The following is a 15,436-nucleotide window of genomic DNA, read 5'->3' as shown; positions in this document are numbered from 1 at the left end:
TCATCATGGAGGGGGGGGGGGTGGCTCTAGGTGGGACACAGTGAATGGGTGGGCAACGTCAGCAGGATAGGTCTGTGCCGTCTGACTGCATGAACCATCAGGAGCTATGCAAACCGCCAGAGACTTCCCAACCACTGTGGACTTTATGGTCTGTTCCTGCAGAAAAAAGAAATCCTCAAGGGAGGCAAATCGCCACGGGGGCACACACTCATCCACGGGTCACCGCAGTGAAGACGGGCACACCATTCACCATAGGGTTTAGGTGGCAGTGCAACCTGTAAGGCAATCTACCTTCCATGACTAGAGGGGCAGAACTAGACATCGGTGGGCTGTGAGGAATGTCTGCCACTGAATTGTGGGATTAATCAGACCTGGACATCCATGGGTTCAAACCCCTCCTTAGAGTAGGCATGCGCCATTTCAAGCCATGCAAACAGAGTCTGCTGTAAAAGACAGATGTATGCAACAAAAGATACTGCGGCCGCTAGCGGACCTACAAAGCTCACAGACTTATGGGAGCAGATCTTCGAACTTACCCGCATAGAACAAGTGGAATGTGCACAAGGTCGAGCAGCAAAGCCGCAGGGCACTGCACGAGCTTGGGGGGGGGATGCAGAACCCCACAGGCTTGAGTTGCTAACAGGGAGTCCAAGATGGCACCAACATCGCGCTGCAGCTATAAAGCCACAGAACTTGACAGCTGTCTGGTAATTAACCAATGCAGAGACGATGCTGGCCATCCATTTGAAAGCCAATGAAAGGAACATGTGGAAAATCCAATCATGATACATAACACAATCTCTTAGAGACACCAACCAATCACAAGGAGACACTAAGAGACACACCATAGCACTGTAAAAGAAGGCTGCAGTGGACTAGGGCAAGGGCATGCTCTCTGCCACTTGATACAAGGAGGTCACTTTGCTGGAGTTCCTACTGGCTACCCGGACACTGCTACAAGTGTGCACCACCCACAAGAGGTCCAGGAGGGACCAGAAACCAGAGATGCTGAGAATCTCAGAGGCCTATGATAGATCTGAATAAGTTAATGTGACATAACAGAGATCTAAGAGACCTGAACAAGATAATCCAGAGATATCAGAGACCTTGGAGAGGCCCAGATGTACGAGAGGAAAGCAGAAAGACTGAAGGAGGTCCAAAATGTGATTAACCCTGGAAAAACGACTTGCATCATCTACAGTGCAGTCTTGAACAGCACACCACCATACCCGTGCCACACCACTGGAGGCTCTCACGCCTCTTACAGCAAATCATCAAAAGGTTGGGCGTCAAAGAAAGCCAACAAAAAACAGACCAACAAACAGGCCTACATCTGCCAAGACCCAACCCTCTGGAATTCTATCCCGCTGCAGGCTTAGAATGCCCCCCACCATCCTACAGTACTGCAAAACACGAAAAAACGTGACTCTTCCATCAATGCCTCTTGCACGACTAAACCCGTGTTTTTTCACCCTTCTGCCTACAGTATTGCACTTCTGCCCAATGCTAGCTTCCACGTGTTGTAAAGTGTTCTGCTGCGCTTGAGCTTTGCGCTACAAACAATACAATACAATAAATACAATATGAACCTTCCCAGGAGAAATTCCTTGCTTTTGTGTTTTAGACTACAGCTGTACATTTAAGTCTAGGATTTGTGAACTCTTCTGTTGGCCAACACTTGTAACATTTTGTGTTTTAGTTTAGGTAGCCAGGAAGTTACAGACTTATAAGATTATGTTTTAAACCTTTATGTTGGCCACATCGTTGGACATTGATTTGTAGAACACGATGCGCCTGGTCGGTCAAAGGCTCTTCTCTATGGGAAGGGTTACACAAAAGAGTAGATCAGAAGTGTGAGTTCTATAGAAGCTTTTGCACATGGCCTACTCAATTGTTATTTGTATCTACCAAATAAACCAATGTGGTTAATCTTATAATCCAAAATATTCTTTATTGTAAAAATGACATCAAGGTGTCAGTATGTATACATTTGTACAATAGTGTCAACAATCACCGCTAGGAGGCACGTGCATATGTTTCGGCCTTAGTTGCGCTTTTTCAAGGCACAGTTTTTACAGTTCATATTTCTAGTGTATTTTCTGGTAATTGCCCATATTCCATTTACAGCAAAATTCCAAATATACAAATCATTTCAATCCGCATTACTGGTGCTTTGAAAGAAACCCCTCGTAAACACAGAGGGCTTGAAACAAACAGACCAAGGACCTATGAACTAACAATTATCAATTAACTGCCAAATATGACAACAACCACAGAGGGTTCTACAAAATAAGGAACTCTGACATTTCAAGGGCATTGCCGAAGAAGAAACACATTGCACTAATAGAACCTTACCCTATATTTAAAGAACCACTAAGCTTGTCCACTCAGCATTAGAGATTGACATAGGATGAAATTAATGTATATTTGGAATGATGCTGTATTTGGTAGATCCAAATAATTGAATAAGCCAAGCGCAAGGGCGTCTATAAAACTCACACTTCTGATCTAGTCTATTACTGACTGGCTAGTGGATACCAGTCTTTATGAAGCCATGCAGCAAAGGCCATGTTGTTTAGATGAAAACTATCTTATTGATTATAATTTCGAAACTCTTTTACCAACCAACATGGGTAGAGCGTACTAATATTCACTATTCCCAACTAACCGTTACGCAAAAGAGAACTCACTTTGTCCAATCCCCGACAGAGTTTCATTAGTAAATTCCATACATTTTGGAATTTGTTTCCTAGTTCCTCTAGCAGTTTGCTAAAAAAGTATTTTCCTTATTTAACAAGGAATATACGTGCTGTTTCCAACACAATGCAATTGCGATACTTGCGTCATTGTATGACTTTCCAACAGGAACCGATTTGTTGAAGGCTAGCAGTCAAATACCGTTAATCTCATTTAGTGGTCCTGATAAATAGGGCATGCTAACTAACCAAATAAATATAAAGCAAACATTGTGTGAGGCCACTTGCCTTGAGTAAATTACCAGCCTAGCCATGAGACATTGTAACATATGGTCTAAGGGCAGGCTGTGGAAACTGTAAACATGAGCTTTCATTTATCCAGCTATAACCAAGGCGAGTGAAGGAAAAACGGAACAGAGCATACTGCAACTGCACACCTGCAATTTTTGATCTTTTGCTGAAGGAATCTCAAACCTTCCACACTGTAAGGAAGGCATGGTATCAACAGTAAAACAGACACAAGTGACCACAGTTCAAGGGTGTTTATTGAGCTTGAACAAGGGTATGATAAACGCCTATCAAATCTATCTACAGATGGGAGCAAGCTACGACCATCAAATAATAATAACGCAGTCCCTAGTCGTGTCTTGTCAAAATAAAAGGGCCTTTACTAAAATACTAAAAAAAAATATTGCCAATCCTTACCTCTAAATACAAACAGTGTGGGGGATAATGTTACAAAAAGAAAGAAGTGTTCAACATTATATGTCAGGATGTTCAGGCAGTTGGCCTCCCTTCCCCACATGTTTAGCACTGGACAAGCCGTTTCACTCGAGCATAGCACAGTCTCTGGCTTCTTTAGTACGAGGATACAGTTCAATCATAACATCAGGACCTTCTGTATGTAAGTCTCTTTACTCCTCAAATTTTTTTCATTCAAAGGGCCTGATCCAACCAAAAAAAAACAATAGTTTTTTTCACTCTTTGGATTTCTACAAGTATTCACTTTAGGTGATTGACCCAGATCCCACTCAGTCGGGCTCAGATCTCTCTAGCACAATGTTTGCAGGATATTCTTTTGGGTGACTCACGGTTCTCCCGGATCCCCCCCAGCCGGGCTCAGATCCCTATTTAAACACAATTAGACTCCCTCAGCCGGACTCAGACCAATTTCAATCAAGTATCGAAGACTTTCAAATGTGCACAGGGTTTAGCTTGACCCGTTGCAGAACCATCTCGATTTTAAATTTGTCCCCTTCGGGTTTGGATACCTAACAGAGACCTTCGAACGAACATGCACGTGGTGTCGGACCACTCGGTTTACGGTATATGTCGCCGCCTCAAAGTTCAGTCACTCATTTAGTGCATTAATAATGTTCTCATCACTTGCCACATACGCCTCATCCACTATCCTCTTCAAATTCCTTCATACAGTGTTGCCGCTTGCAACCTTGGGTTCAGACAGGCCGGGTTGGTATCAGTCTCCAACTCACCGGTTGTGCTGCCTTCACTGGCTTTTCTTTGTTGTAGGAGCCAAGGACAGTACTACGGCAGCAACCGCTTCTCCCGCCCTCACTATATGCCCGTGCAAACGCCGGGTACCGTCCACACACAATGCAGACGTCTTCAGCTTTGATCCCAGGTCTTAAGTTTTCTATTCTCAAAGGGTCACAAAAGTTACAGTCTTTCTGTGAAAAGGTCAAGGGCTCTTCCATTGTGTTCCTTTTCAGTCTCGCCGTCTTCCGCCTTGTGTTAAACTGCCATCTTGGAACGGCTGCTTCCTCATGTGCTTTGCCTCGCAGTGTGCTCTTGTCCCCCGCCTTTTATCCATGTCGGGGGGTGGGGGGGTAAGTGTGATGGAAGTCATGTGTATGTAATGATCAGTAATTGCCTGACCATCGTGTTGGGACATGACAGGTATACGGCTCTGGTGTTAGTCTGTTTTCCCCCACAGTGAGATGTCCGTGAGAAAGTGTTTGTGTGGGAAAAGTGGGGGGTTGAATCCCCAAGTATCCTACCTGGTAGGATGGGGTAAAGCTGTTATAGGGAAGGGGAGACTGCATCTTGCCATCCAGTGTCCCACTTCCACTCCCTGAAGACACCCCATCGAGGTGATCCTGCCGCACTGGTCCACCCCCAGGAACTGGATCCAAAAGCGATGGCCGTGTGCTGGCCACCTGGATGACAGACCCCCAGAGACTAGCGGGTGAGACACCTTCAGGTTTCTCACAACACAGTATCGAGAATGAGGACCTGAGTGTTGGTTTACTGCCTCCAGTCAGGAGTCTAGCTTTAAACTCTTCCATTGGGTGATGGTGCTAAAAGTCCAACCAATGATGGCGAAGTAGAGAATCTGCATATTTTCCTAAAATATTTCCTAATCAACAAGGGGGGGAGGGGGTCCTGGGAGTCTCTCTGCCAGACATTAGTCCTGGTTACAAGAGCCTTACCCAGATTCTGGAGCTCACTACCTTTCACAGAGGAGAAATAGCCAAAATATATCAGTCTTTGTTCTGCCCTGCGGCAGTCGAGCACTGAAATGCTAGGAAATTCTCCACGTCTGGATTCCCCTAGTAACTCAACAGACGTGGACCCCTTGCTCGCTATTCTTAGAGCGGCACAGCTCCTCCCTACTGATGCTGTTGGTACTCTTGTTCAGAGGAGAATTGCCTAGCATTTCGGTGCTGGACTGTCCCAGGGCAGGACAAAGACTGATATGTTTTGGATATTTCTCCTATGTGAAAGATAGTGAGCTAAATACTTTGGGCAAGGCTCTCATAACCAGGACTAATGTCTGGCAGAGGGCCTCCCAAGACCCCCCCCCTTGTTATTTGCTAAAATATTTTCTGCCATTACTTAAAGCATGGGGTCAACAACCTTCGGCTCTCCAGATGTTTTGGACTACAAATCGCATACTCCCTCTCCATTGAATATGCTATCTGGGGCTGATGGGAGTTGTAGTCCAAAACATCTGGAAAGTGAAGGGTTGCAAACCCTGGGCTTCAAACATATTTTTGATCATGCAAATGGCATCAGTGATGCTCAGATCCCAGTAAAATAACATTCATCCATAACAATGTATGTGTTGTGACAAGAGCGTGTGGGCGACAACCAACCAACCACTGCAGGCCTTGTGTGGTTCCTACAGCTGGAGTGCCTTGTCAGCATTCCTCAATCCAAGGTGCACAAAAGAATAATTATAGCCCTTCTGACCAGTTTTGCATGCCTGCAGACGGAAGTATGCATTACCTGGATGTCGGACTATGTGCAGAAATATTTAGAAATTGATAAACGCTAGTTAAGGCTGCTGGACAAGACATATTGATGGCCAAGGGAGAGCACAATTTGGGAGGGAGGGAGTGAGGGGGCGCCTAGTGGTAAAACCAGTATGTATTTGATTAAAAGGTCAGTGCTGCAGCTCAAAAGGCAGGGCAAGACCGCCTTCACATATTTGGAAGAAGTAGGCGCGTCAGCTTTTGTGAATACACAGAAGAGACGGTGATAGCAACTCCGTACTTATTTAGTGTATATTACATTTATTTATTTTATATTAATATTAGGGAGGGAAATGCTTTTTTGATCACATACAAGCATTGCTCCCCATTTACATTATATTAACTTCATTTTACCAAAATTCCAATTTAAAAGGCAATTTTAGAAGGCTTATAACTTTGCCCAACCCGACCCCTCTGTCCAATCTACAAGAAATACTCCAAAAACAATACAGATCACAGATTCTTTTTTTTTTTTAAACTTATGTAATTCGTGAATTAGTTGGGTACAATTGTGGGATGTTTTATAGATGGTATTCTAAAAATACTCAATTCCAGTCCCGCTGTCATGGGGATGTTTTGCAGAAGCACAGTGCAATCACTGTAGGACCGCACACGCACTGCCGTCATACTGGAACAGTAGGACAAGAGCCCTATATGGGACTCCATGTGTTATGCCTATACCGCGTCAAGTGTATGAAAGAAGATATGCAGTCAGACATCCGTATCGAATATACCTCGCACAGAGTGGAAGGATATCGTGTGAAAGGATGTCAGCACGCACAATTGGACATCATATAGTGCTGAGTGAAATCTGACGAGGGCAGAGTGATGTCATGAAGAAGATGTACGAAGACATACTGAAACAATATGAACACTTAAGAGTGACAATGTAACTGAAGTGACAAGAGAAACATGTATGAAATGATAAAGTAATCATATGCAGAACGTGATAAAGTAACTTGTTGACCAATATGTGTAAATATGCAGCAATACAAGGTAGATGAGAAGTATAGAATCTTGCTATAGAGGAAAATATAATGTGGCAAGGGCTGCCATGATAGGAAAATGAACGCTGGCCCATGTAAAGATTAAATCCAGCTACCTTAGAAACGGACCAGGGGTGCAGAGTCAGGAGACGTTGGAGAATTAGCTTTGTGTACAAAACAAAGAGGGGTCGATGTTGGCCTGGGATCATGGATGCTATTTCAGGAATAACTGCAAAGCACAATGTGAGGCAGACGGATGTCATGGGCGTGAAACATATTTCTCTTAGATTAAAGCAGAAGAGAACATTTGCAGGTGCCAAGTATTGGACAATTAACAATGGATCAAGCTCCTACAAGATGAAGTGAGCAAATAAATAAGAGGTCGAAATTGACACATTTGCGGTCTCCTCACATGTGATTCAGAAGTCGAAAACAAGGGTTATTCATTAAGCTGTGGATGAAGATAGTGATGTGCTTGCACTCCCTTGAATGCCCCAGAACAGAGTGCGAGCTACAAGGTCAACTACAGATGCAAAACTTTGGCTCATGGTCAGACTGATGAGAGATGATGGACTAATTGAGAAAGTGGGGAGTAATTTGATGTGATTGAAGCACCTGGGTTTCGCTTTGCTTACGTGCTGCTAGCCAAGCCGAAAGTCCAAGGTTGGTTGGGAATGCCAACTAATCAGTGGGTCTATGGGGCAACCTACCATACAATGTTGCATAAACCAATTTGCTGCCATTTTGTCTGCTATAATCAGTATTATATGTATTTAGAGGTAGTTCGAGGCATAACCACTATCTCCCTTCAATAGGTTTTACGGTTTGCCACGTAGCAAGGCATAGATCAGTTTTTAGAAATTGATTAGCAGAGTTTGCTAATTACATTTTTCTTGATTAGCAAACAAACCCATTTGAGTAGCAATTTTGTACTAATGTTTTTAATGCCACCAGAAGATACTTGTACCCAAGATATAAAATAAGCAACAATACAGCCGTTTTGTTTTGTACACCGCTGAAGTAAGACATTAGTGAGATAAGTCACACCTTGCAAATTCTTTCTGTGAAATGGTGCATGTCACCACAAATCCACTTTAGTTTGGCACACTGCTGCAGCCCATAGGCCAGCCATGCACAGTGAAACTTTTATTTGACATTTACTGCAAACAAAGTAACATTTTAATAAAAATGTCCAACATCCCCTGCAAATGGTACTGGCCCTTCTTAAAATCTACTCGACTATGCGAGTGGGCGAAAATACTTTGCGAGCCCTGTATGAGTGCCTGTAAAAAGGTTAGCTGCATGAATGGACACAAATAAATAGACATGATAAAAAAGGCTCTTAAAACTGTTTGACCAGCTCTCTCTGCTGCAGGTACAAATATATAATGCAATCATAATCATAGAGCAAAGTGAGCTCTGGAGGCCAACTACAGTGTACAGTTTTGCAGTAGGCCTGTAGATGTACAGACTGGATGAAACTATTGATCGCTACTTTAAGTAAATATCAAGTTAGCTTTGCGTATTCATTATGTAAAAGACTAAGCAGAGTGAATGGCATAACAGGCAGAGAACTGGGCAAACTAGGCAGAATATTGTAGTTTGCAGCAATCTCACTTTCAGGGTAGTGGGTATAAACCAACATAGTAAGATAGAATTTCAAGGAGTATGGGATCAGCTCACGGGTTGAGCACCAGTTGCAAGTTGTATATAACCAGCAGGCCACAGGACTAGGTTTGCCATCAAAGCATGTGGCCGCGTGGTCATGTACATTTTCAAAAGTGTCCACTCGTCAGTATGATACATCTTCCCCAACAAAATGAAATCTAGTTGACACTGAGATTTAGATACACTTTGCTGTAAAGCATGGAGACCATGCAGTGTTTTACAATAGCAATACTGTAATTATGCATTATGTAACCTATAACATTTTTAGAAAAGGAATTGAAAGCCTTTTTAAAAAAAAATAACAAACATACTTGTCTTTGGCAGGCAGGATACAGTTAGCTTAATAACAGTATTATCCCGATTATTTCTTGTTTGCAATTATTTGAAAAATAAAAATAAAATGTGCGTAGCACTCCCATACAGGCCTTTTGGCACATGGGTGAAGGGGGCGATTACTGCTGCACTCATCTTTTTTAGCCCCTTTGAACCTGCAGTGAACACAAAGTAGGGTGGAGAGTGCTCTGAGGGAAAGAAAGGAATGCAGGGTGGGTTGTGCTTTCACTGAACGGGGTACCTTAAATAGCTAACCTTGCTACACAAATGCCAATTCAACTAGCAAACCTATAGAATTGCATAGCAAATTGCTCCGCAACACGGCTTATTTTATGCCTTGCGTAGGATGATGTCATAGATGACGCATACTGGGGTATAAGGCCTCTGTGTAATCAAGTTTGTGTGCGAGTGTGCAAGCATCAGACCGATGTCTGCCGGTATGCCCTGCTTTATTAAATTGAGAATAAAGTAGTACTTGGCCATATTCTTTGAGTCTATCCGGTTATTTGGTCTGAGATCTTTATTGATAATTCCATCTAGTACAAGAGACGCTTCAAGAGTACAAAACATTGGCAAAGACAACAGTTTTGGCTTTTGTATACCCAACTCCTGTAGCCATTTAGACCGGCTGCCAGGACCATTGCAGCAGCACGAGAGTGGTAACCAAGGTGGTTGAAGGCTAATGGCCACTGTTTAGGATTGCTATAACATGGCAGGAAACTTGACCCATTGCCAAGGATTACCATGAAGTGCCCTGCTGCTTGCCACATTGCAAGGTTCGAAATAGAGAGGAGCTGTGAGCTATTTAGGGTACTGCTTGTAGCTTCAAAGAGCCTGGTTATCTTTACACCAACAGCTAACAGGAGTCACTTTTGGCTACCCAGGCCAACTGATGCCGAACTAACAAATCTACATGAATTTATCTCTGTTTATTTGGAACAAACTATAAATAAACATTAGGACACATTTATACACATTTAAAGCATGGTGGGTCATAAATAAGGGGAAAAATGATGTATCTTATGTGGAATTTATATCTGCAGAATGCTATGCGCTAGCTCCTGGTTCTACAGTGGTAGCTCCTGGTCACTGGTTAATGCTCGACTCCCAGGAGCTGGTTTTAGCTCTTCTTAGCCAATCTCAAGTTCGGTCTCTGTACTACCAAGGACTGCAGTCAGTCATGGAGAACACAGTGCAGTGCTGCATCGCTATTGAAGAGAACCATCTCCGGGTTCCGGAAGCAACTCAAAACCTTCCTCTTTGCTTCTGCCTTCTCCCCCACTCTCCCCTGCTAAATTCTTGACTGAAACGGCACTCAACCTGCAACTGGGCCACTCTCCACTTGCACTGCCTCCCTGGCAACCCCTGCATTGCGGGACTGTCTCTGTATCCCGACAGCCCCCCTTTCCCAGCACTTGTCTGCACTTAACTTGCACTTGCCACCAGTCTGGCCCTATTATTTATATGTTGTTCCACTACCCTGTACTGCACTCTCCCCCCTCCCTTTTCCCCTTGCACTTTTCCCTTCCCTCCACCCATGCACTTGCGCGATCTGAATGACACCTGGCCTAGTAGGATTGTTGTCTGTCTTCCCTTTGTTTCCCCCCTCCCTGCCTCGTCACGCCTTGAAACACTTGTGTATAGGCGCGTTACAAATACCATATCATATCATAGAGCCCTTTACCTCTGTGACCCACACAGAGGTGGAAAGTGGCAGATCTGGGTGTCTGCAGCAGAGGTGCATGGTGGCGTCCATGCGTTTACCTCCCGCTGAGGGAGCAGGGAGGTACAGGACACGCAGCTGGAGAGCCACTTGACATCTCTGGTGTCCCCCATGCTTCATTCAGCACTCCACTGCCCTTGGCAGCACCGAGGAATGTGAAGCTGCCTAGGGGGTCTACACGACTGGGTGGCGTACTGGGAAAACAAGGGACAGGAACGCCCATGCCGCACTCCTCTGTTGGCTGCCTGCTTAGGGAGGCCTTTGTCCTAACCACCGCATCCTGTCAAGACCTTCAAAGCAGAAGAAAAGGAATCTGCAGCACAGCTCTGCAAAGATCGCTTGTCAGAATGGAATTTCCAAAATCATGGAAACTCATTTCAATGCAACATTAAGACTGTTTGGCAGACTGGTGTTTGCTGCAGGGAGACATGTACGTGGCATACTGCGGACATGCGCAGCAAATATCCAGGTGTCCAATGCATACTCGCAACACACTGCATGCATCTCCATCAATGACCCTGCAACAAAAGGAGTCCGAACCAAAGATGGTTAAAAAAAAAAACAAGGGGCAAAAAAAGGGGTTTCTTCCTTTGGGTATGCCACCATAAGGGCAGCTGCATTTTAATTGAAATGCCTGGATATGATTAGCAAGTCCTCAGTCTGAGGTCTGGATTGGTGGGCCCTGCACTCATGAACTGCTTTAGAGGATACATTGCAATGCCCAGGGTGACACCCTGAGCAGACATGGGACCGTGGGCATTAATATGCACGCTTTTGCATGCCTCTTCCATTCTGCGGTGACAAAAGATCCCGCAGGACCAGCAGAAAATAGGCTTTTTTTTTCTGCCTGCCCCGCCAGTACAGCAGGGGAAAGACCATATGCTAATCAGCCTAGCCTAAAGTAGCAATCCAGATTAAACTGGTAGGCCCCATCACTTCTCCCAACACCATGGCTACATGCCATTTTCCTGTGGGGCCTGTTACCAGGGTCACTTGGCATGGGGCACTTGGGGCACTATAGGCAGGGTTGCCATGCCTGTGTAACTACCAAAGGCCATGATGTCGCTATTCTTTCATAGTCAAAATATATGTTTCATTAAAAACGCCGCAAAAATAAAACTTAGTCAAGAGCAGCTGTGGTTCTCTAGATTGTAATGTTTGCCCTATTTTAACTGTTTCCCTGCTGTATTTTTGGTATGAACTGTTTGCCACTACCCCCCCCACTAACGTTTTCATGCCCAAACACAATTTAAGCAAACCAACTAAAATCACTCCCCAGAAACAACACAAATGTACACTTTATTATTATTCTTTATTTAGAATTCTAAAAGAATCTTTACAATAAATTATAATACATTGGTATTAAAATGCAACATATCATTCGTGCATACATTTAATAAATAAGTGCTTAACCTTACACTTGGTTAATACCAACTTAAAAATCTGTTTAAATAAATAAACAGTTTGTGTCTTTAGTGTACAAGCGGGTGCAGGTGTAAAAACAATCTTTAAATATAACTAAACCTATACATTAAAAGTTTAAAATCGATATCACATCGATATTTACAATATTTAAAATGCATAAACTAAATATTGCGGTTAATTCAATTTTTACACCAGCCTAATCAAGATTTATATAACATGGTGGCAACATTAAAATTCCATCATTATGATTTCCTAAGTATGTAACTAGAGAACTTCTATGTCTGAATTAAAGCAGTAAATGCAAAATTCATCACTCTTTATGGACTCATAATTATCGATACTTTGCTGTAGGTCAGAAGAAAGGGTGCGGAGCAAATTATGATATTCTTACCAGATTGTATTTAAATTATAAAGTAAAAGGCCCATCTGTCTATAACAAAGGGGTTTTCCCTACCTAGCACTAAACTAACTAGGGTGCCCGTCATCAAGAGTGCAGTCCAAATCAATAGTCTGTCCTCTGTCCAAAAGCTGTTCTGTGCTGACCCTACCACTTATCAAAACATCAAAAGAAAAGGGGTCCAGGAGAATGAATCCCTTCTCCTAGAAAGGATTGTTTAGCCTCACCAGTCCATCTTCAGATCATTCATCGTAATTCCAGAACTTCTTCTAGGGGCTTTTCCACCTTCTGGCTGTCCCCCTTTCTTCTTTAAACAAAGTGTCTTGCTTTATCAATGTAGGTCTAGATTACTATTACTGAGATTCTTGCAGTGTCTTTCTCACTTTCCACCCTTGGTTTGACTTTCAACCACTCCCTGAGATGAATACATTGTTTTCCAAAGTATACTTAATATCTTTATGGTAGTCACACTCACTGGGACGAGTGCACCGATTCCCTCTGTACTCTTCACTTTATTTAAAGTATTCATAACCACTGAGACGAATAGGATGAATCCTGATGTGATCTTTACTTTCTTTGGAGTATTCACAGTTACTGGGATGAGTAGGACGAGTCCCTTTGTACTCTTCCTGCCCAGTTTCCCTGCCGGGTATTCCTGCCGCTGCGGTTACCTTTATTTTGTCGTATTGGCATTACCAGTTCTTCCTGTGCGGTCGGACTCTCTGGTAGTCCAGCATCTCCACCTTCTTCCTTTACAGACGTGTGGCTCCATGGAGCATGTTCAACTGCGGTCTCTGCGTCATTTGAGGCCCACCCCGTCCATCACTTTCGGGATCGTGCCGCCGCCTTGATCTGCCTTGTCCATGCATGGGTTGGTACCCTGCAGTTTCCGTGCCTCCTCTTGTCGGTTGGCAGCGTCCTCTCAACCGAGGACTTCCCAGACTCTCCTGGCTTCTCTCTCTCTCTCTCTCTCTCTCTCCAGGTTTGAAACTCCTGGGAATCATCAACAGTGTACGTTGGTCCTTTATTTCTTTTTATTGAAGTGCTGGGTCCTCCCCAGAGTAGACCTGTAGTCCTTTGTCTCTCTTCCCCGAGCGGTCTTTACTGCTCGCTTGATCTTCTTCATCCAAGTATGATTGGAGTATGGTTGGCTTCCAACCACTGAGGGAATCAGAATTTGTCACACGCGACCTTCCTTTGACGTTTTAAGGTCTTGTAACAAGTGTGAAAGTCAGCATCAGAGTTTTAAGAGTACTTCAGAAAGCGTTTCACTTTTTTTGGAGACACGCGACAACTCTAGCAACATTTAAAAGTTTGACCATGCAAAATGAACTGCTTTTCTTCACACGCGAGCACTATAACTTGTACTAGAAGTGCGCATGATACATTTTCATTGTAAAGAATAGCTTCCACAATGACAATGTATACTCGCTTCTACTTTACTGCAAGCCACTTTAGAGCTGGTAACAGTTACCGGCAAGGATTTTCAGTGAAACCTGTTAGCCTAGCTTCACTCACCGGATCCAGGATAACTGCGGTTGCAGGCTTGTTTCCACTTCCCAACTTCTTCCTCTTCTACTTCGTCTCCTGCACTCAGTTGGCCCTCGGCTTGCTTCTTCCTACGAGCCTCGGCCTCCAGCACAGTCACGCTCTGAAATTACTGCCACTAGGTGCACCTGGGAAGAATGTCACTTTCAGCACACCTCTCTCTCAGTGCGGCCATGGCAAGGCAGGGTTTGTGATTACAGGACCCTCCCAGAACCTGCAAGTGAAATCTGCTTTCTCCACATCCCGGCATCCCTTAAGTGATCACACATCCTCATGAACTGTCAGGCTTGTGCTGTTCTCCATCTGCTACTACTGACAGCCTTCCAGCTCCTTATCCAGCTCCTTTCTTCTTCCTCCTCCTGCTGCAGCCTTTTATGCCTCTTAGGTGGAGCAATTTATTTCAGGTGCAGGCCATTACTGTTAATTGCCTGACCCTGGCAAAGGTGGGTAGGTATTATTGTCTGTCTTCCACTTCTACATGCCTCTTCAGTACTCTTCCTCATCTCAGTCCCTATGGTATTCTGGGACATGTAGTTCACTTTAATAAAACTAGGTTTTTCCACTTCTGTGAAATTTTTAAAGGTAGATTTAATTCCCTTAATATGTTGAACATAGGGGTTGCGAGTTGTACCTCTATTAGAAGATGTGGTAGAGAAGGCAATACTTTTGCTATTCCTTATAATGTACCTTGGTATTGAGGAAGACCTTTGCTTTAAGGTACCAAAAGGATTATTTCTTTTAGTACAATAGGTTTGGGTGATACAACTTTAGGGTTTACAACCTTCGTTTTATCAGGAGGTGGAGATATATTAAAATGACAATAAGTCATTATCTAAGACAGAATTTCTGGTTACAATGACCTGAACAGATTGCTATTATTCAGGGATAACCTTCATTTATTTTCACCATCACGCAAGTTGAGATTCTACTTGCAGAAGTTCCCATCCCAAAAACACTGATCTTTATCTTAAATTTGGTTTAAGTGCTCTACCCACTTTAGAAGCGCTGGGGCCCAAATTGGGTATTGCGACAGATGTGTGGCTCTCACCAAATTTACCCACTGGCCCACTTGGTGCTAGAGTGCCCCTTTTATATTGGCAGAAAGAATTAGCCACCTGGGGAGGTTCTTACATTCTACCGCCGTGGTGCTGACTAAAAACATATGGGAGAGGTTAATGCTTACTGCTATCCAGGCATTAATAGTTGCTTTTACATCATTCTTACAGGACATCTTCCAGGGTTTGAAGAATTGAATGTCCGAGGGGGCAGCAGCATGGAGGGAGATTTGGGACTAATTAATGTTTACATTTGTTAATTACGTCGAAGTCATTTGATGAATTGTTTTAGGATTTGAGCATGGAGTTGGTGCGATTTGGTGTATGTTT

The 15,436-nt window shown here is 43.7% G+C and overlaps 1 protein-coding gene across 3 annotated transcripts in view; it reads right to left on the bottom strand.

The window, feature by feature from the left end:
• Window positions 1-15,436, bottom strand: part of CCDC88C (coiled-coil domain containing 88C) — a 916,777-nt gene that overhangs the window by 715,935 nt on the left and 185,406 nt on the right. The gene's annotated exons all lie outside the window — the stretch shown is intronic.

The sequence above is a fragment of the Ambystoma mexicanum genome, chromosome 14 (assembly GCF_040938575.1).
Source record: "Ambystoma mexicanum isolate Mex_15411 chromosome 14, UKY_AmexF1_1, whole genome shotgun sequence".
Lineage (NCBI taxonomy): Eukaryota > Metazoa > Chordata > Amphibia > Caudata > Ambystomatidae > Ambystoma > Ambystoma mexicanum.
This window is presented reverse-complemented; position numbering and strand designations above follow the sequence as displayed.